This window comes from Furipterus horrens, unplaced genomic scaffold (assembly GCF_987537825.1).
Source record: "Furipterus horrens unplaced genomic scaffold, mFurHor1.1.pri manual_scaffold_1, whole genome shotgun sequence".
NCBI lineage: Eukaryota > Metazoa > Chordata > Mammalia > Chiroptera > Furipteridae > Furipterus > Furipterus horrens.
The window spans coordinates 209,682,068-209,687,801 of NW_028327171.1; positions in this window are offsets into that span (position 1 = coordinate 209,682,068).

The following is a 5,734-nucleotide window of genomic DNA, read 5'->3' on the forward strand; positions in this document are numbered from 1 at the left end:
TGCTCAAAACAGTTTTTGAACTTGAATTCGTCCATTTTGATGCCTTTTAGTGCTTCTGCCATTTTTTGTTTCACCTCTTCCACATCGGCAAAACTTTTCCCTTTGAGGACTTTTTCATTTAGGGAAACAAAAGCAAGATCAGTAAATAGGGAGGGTGGGGAATGGGGTCATGTCACTTTTGGTCAAAAACTGCTGAACACTCAGTGGGGTGTGGACAGGTTGCTTGTAAATCACGCAACATGAAATGGACAAATGCATTAAAAGTCTCCCAAAACATTCACTGAAGCCGAATGCAGCCTCTTGCAGCAATGTCAGCTGGTACAGTGACACAGATGGGTTCCTAGAACACTCAGCTACCGAAGGAAGCCTGTACTACAAGGGGCCCACCCTCTAAAAGAGAATTCTGGATTTTTGGGGTCCCCCTTCATATGTGCATAAATGTGTGTCTATTTTCAATATGTTATTTTTCGCCACTTTTCTCACATTTACTGTATAAATTATACTTTCCTTTATTACTTCTTTTGGATGTGAGTACTTTTATTATTTCATCTTTTTGTCCACTATCATATAAAATATGTGCTCTGCCCTTAATAATTACCTGAGAAACTTCAACACTTATACTTAAATGGATCAATGTTTGTAGTAAATCAATACCCTTCCCCTTCTCCCAAACAATAGGAAGAACCTAAAACAATTTCACTACATTCAAGCAATTCCCAATATATGCAATGGCTGTCACATATTTTAATATCATCTTTCAAAAATCTGCATGTGCATACCAATTATTATGTATATTATTATCGCTTTATAATATCAAAGTTTATTTCTGTGTACCATATATTTTATTCTTTATTTCTCTTCATTTGTTCTCACATCAGTCTAAGATTCATTTCCCCCAGTTTAGGTGTAATGCCTCAGATTTTCCTTTGGTGTCTTTTTTTTTTTTTTTTTTCCCTGAAAACATCCTACTTTGCTTCTGTTTTTGAAGGACATGAGAGAAAATAATATTCAAACTAGAAATTTCTTTTCAATTACTAAAACTTTCTTCCAACTTTACATGTTACCTATGAGAAGTTGAATATCAGTATAATTTCCTTTTTTGTAAGGGCCTGGATTCTTTTAAAGATCTCTGTGTGTTTGGTGTTATGAAGTTTTTGAAGTTTCTAGGGGAAAATCTTTTTCTTTATCCTGCTTGGTGCTTGTTAGGCATCATAGATATGTGCATCTGTGTCTACTACCAATTAAAGAAAATTCTAAGCCATTAGCACTTCAAATAGTTTGTATGTCTCTTTCTCTCCTTGCCCCATAAAATTCTAATTAGATGTTTACAAGAAATGCCTTCTCTTTTAATTTGTCACATAATCTATAATTTATATTAGGTGCTATATCTATGAATCTATGTCTAAAGCCAGAGTTGATATATTTTAGATAATTTCTTTATATATTTATTTCAGTTTACTAATTTTTTCTTCAACTTTGTCATATTTATTGCATTTTTAATTTTAAATATTATAATGGTCACTTGTAGAGTTCTTTTTCTTAATTGAAATGTAATTTTGCATGTTTACATTTTAACTTTCTTATTTTGTCTCTTTAAAACATCAAATACTGTTAGTTTGCAATCTGTGTCTGATTACTTTAATACAAAAAATGTTACAGGTCTATGTTATCTGCTAGTTTTTTCTGGCTCTTTTTACGATGCCATGCTATTTACTTCTTTAATGCTTCTTGAATGTGACCTGCTCCATTTCTTTTGAACATTATCTACGGGAATTCTTTGAAGCTTGAGATTAGGGGGATTCTTCAAGAGAGATGTAAATATATTTGACTCTTCCAGTAACCTGGGCTGCACTCACAGTTTTAAGACCCCTTTAAGCTAAGTCTTAGATGACCCAAGTTCTAAGAATGTGGCTGGAGATTTACATGAGTCTCATCAGGGCAAATTTTCCCTGTTTCAGCACCAAAGTGAAATGTATGAGAAGAACATAGGAGACACAGCAGAAATCCTAATCACATTTAGTTTACTCTTTCAGTTTATTTCTGATTTTATGTGTTTTTAATAATGTGCATGAGATATTACGTGTGTGCTCATGCTTGTGTGTGTGTGGCTTTGAATAGGGTCTACTCTAACGGTTTTTTGTTTGTTTGATTTTTTAATGAAAAATGTCGTTCTTTAAGTTTGGAAGTGACTTTTGTAGCAATGGGAAGCTACAGGAAGGCAAAAGGCAAAAAAGTAATAAGGTCAGTTTTGCCTTTCAGAAAGATGATTGTTACCGGTGTGACAAACGGCAGGACTGTGTAAGACTGAAGACGGGGACATAGATCAGGAAAACATGACCATAGTTCCTGCGAGATTTGATGCAGACCCGAATTAAAGAAAACATCAGTGATGAGACTGGAGAGGAGGGACTCCTGAAAGAAGCACACTCGCAGCAGCCTACCTTTTCTAAAAAGACGTAACCAATAAAAACACTTGATCAGTTGTGTATTTTTATTATTTTTGCCTTGTCCTGGCCATGGAGGAATTCTGTGAAGAACATCAGTAATTTAGAGAAACATTTGATCATACTCAGGTATTCACAAGTTAAAAAAAATTCTCTATAGTTCATCGATGCCATTTATGTGTCTTATAAACTTTTGAAAGTTTATAAGATTTGAAAGCTTCTGTAAACTGATATTTCTAAAAAAAAATCAAAGCTTATTACATATAAGAATTAAATAGTAAAGTGCAGGAAGGAAACTTATGTATTGTGATGCATATTGCTATAAGCTAAGATGTCCAAAGAGATATTGCTACTACATCATTATGAATTATAGTTTATAATTTGTGAGTGAGATATGTATCTGAATTAATATACATATATACATATATTTATTATATTCATATGTACACATATACACACAAGCAATAAAGGTAAGTAAGCCTTTCATTTAAAGCAAATTCCAGCCAGCTGAGGCATACAGACATATTCTTATCCTGGAGAAATAGTGAATTAGAGGAGCCAGCCTATTACTAGATAAATGTTTAATGATTCCCTAATAGAGTTTGGAATAAAACAGAGTTCGAAGATACAGTCCTTGCCCTCAAGAGATTTGTAGGTTACAGAAATTAAGCCTCATACCAGCTTCTCATGTAGACATTCATACTAAATAGGATTTTTATTCTTAAAGCAATCATGTTTGTCCCATAAAAAAATGTGGTCGTAGTTTCTCTTGTTCTCCTTAGGGGTTATTCACTGTTTGACATGCATGGTGGACAGGGAGATTCACCGTCTGTATTTGCTCCAGGGAAGGACTGTTGCCTGCAGCTGGAGGTGTTGACTATAAACAGCCTCCAGCAGTCAGTACCTGCCGGGTCCTCCTCAGCAACAGGAGAGCCCCTGCCTGAGGTCATGCTTTCCTTGGCATAGTCTGTAACTGGAAACTGACCTCTTGGGGGTGCCAAAGGCCAGGCATTTTGACTCACTGAAGGACAGTTCTGACCTACCATCTGTACTCTAGAGCTTTCCCTGCATTTGGCCAAGCTTGGCTGGGTTTGCCTCAAAGTTTGATTTCTTTCTTTGCACAATCCTCCTCCTAACCCCTCCCTTCTTCGGGTGTTGATATCTGATAGATATCCTCTTACCCCAAACTCTGCTCGGTGTCTGCTTCGAAGCATTACAATCAATACCTATAAACATCAGAAGAGGTGAGAGGCTATAAAGTGGAAAACAAAGTTGTTTCTCTTGACATTTGGTTTTCTTTGCCTAATGTTATTGGGATGTAGATTATTTTATTGCAAGTCTATAACACGCTTATTTCTTCAAAGCTACACAATGGAGTGTAACTTCTATCAACTTCTGCAGCCCCAGTTTGAAAGTGATATTTCAAACCCCATTGCTTCTTTTTTGTAACCTCCTCTCCTGTGAATCAGAACAATGGGTGTTGGGTATATCCTCTGAGGTAGTCAAGTTGGCTCTGCTGGCGCAGGGGGTATTATCTTCTTTAAAATACTTCCAAGAAGATCAAAGGTAGCTCAGATCTTCATCTTCAACCACAGATTATGAGTCACCTAGGGTTGACCTAAGACCCACATTTCATGCGTGTTTAGTCATATGGTGAGTCAGTGCTCTAGTCGGGGACAGAGTTAGGAAGCCAGAGTTCCTTGCTCACCATGTCAAAACCTTCAAGTTCTCTTTCCAGAGGGATTATACAAGCATTTGGAGGGCATTTTTGGTTTTGTTTGTACATTGTTATGTTTTTCTTCTCACTATCACCAACGACATTGATTGCTTCAAAAATATACTTAAAATCTCTTGGCAAGCTAAAATGGAGATCAAGACATCCAGAGGCCATCTGCCTCCTGTGCTTTTAGAGGTAAAACTGATATTTCATAACTAGGGAAAGAAGAAGTGCCTTTCCTCCGATCACAAAATAAGTGGGTGGCAAAGCCTGGACTACAATTCAAATACAGTGCCTAATGTTTAACCCCATCATGCTGAATTTCATTCAGACTTTTTTGGTTGACTAGTATTGATATAACCAAAAAGACATCTCTTCAAAATTCAACATTTCACTGCTATTTATTGAGCACCTACTATGTGCCTGGCACAGTCTGAGGAAACCAGATAAAGGAGTGAATCCCACATACAAGTTTTTGTTGTAAAGGAGTTTACTTTCTGGCAAAGATCAATTTTCTCTTCTGCTAAAAATCCCTTATAACATATCAATAATAAAATTACTGCTTAAACACATATGTTAGTGAAAAAGACAGCCTCGGCTACCCTTATTGTGCTTTAATCCGGAGTGACATTTCTCTCTTGATATCGGCTCTATCAGATTGGCAGAAGGATTCGCTACTGCATATGTCAGTGGTGGTCACAGCAACCCTTGTTTGGTGACTGTGCTTAAGTATGGGGACCATTCAGTTACAAAGAGAATGTTTTGATTCAGGAAGATTTTGAGTAGGAAAAATGGCAACGCAGTGTGATATTTTTTCCTAAATTAATGTAACGTTTACATTGCAATATTAGTTGAGCCACTTATTCTTTGTTTACTCCCCTAGCAGGTCGGTTGTCAGAACAGCGATTGCTCAATTTCCAGTCCCTAATGAATTGTCAAGTAGAGCTCAGTTAGGAGTTTCAAGGGATCACATACTCCATAGAGCAGAGTATAATAGGTCCTCAAAACGTCATTTTTTGACAGGTTTTGCTCTTCATGTTTTATTGAGCCCTGTGTATGTTCTCCATATCACTTGGCATAATTAGAATTAATCACATTCAACTACTTTAAAAATATTTTCCTTAATTGAGCATGGTTAAATGGTTGACAACAAGGACTCAGAGCCCAGTCTTTGAAGCTTATATCCTGCTTCCACTACCAACTAGCATTGTAGCCTTGGGCATATTACTCAACTCCTCTGGTCAATTTCTTGTGTGTAAAATAGGAAGACTAATACCACATTCACAGAGTTTTGAGACCTAGGTGAGTTCATCTTTATAAAGGGCTGAGACCAGTGTTTGGCATACAACAAGAATTAACCCACTACTTATAAAATGAATAAAAAATAAAATATTCTTTTTCTACTAGTACTAGGAAGAGGAAACACATCCTCTTTAATGACTGCTCATATTCTCTCCTATATCTATGGTTGCATGGTGAGTTGTCCAATTGATTATTATTTAATGAATAAATAGATGGAACTTTTGAGGCCAAAAACATAATAAAGATCTACTTTATATCACACATTTTAGTG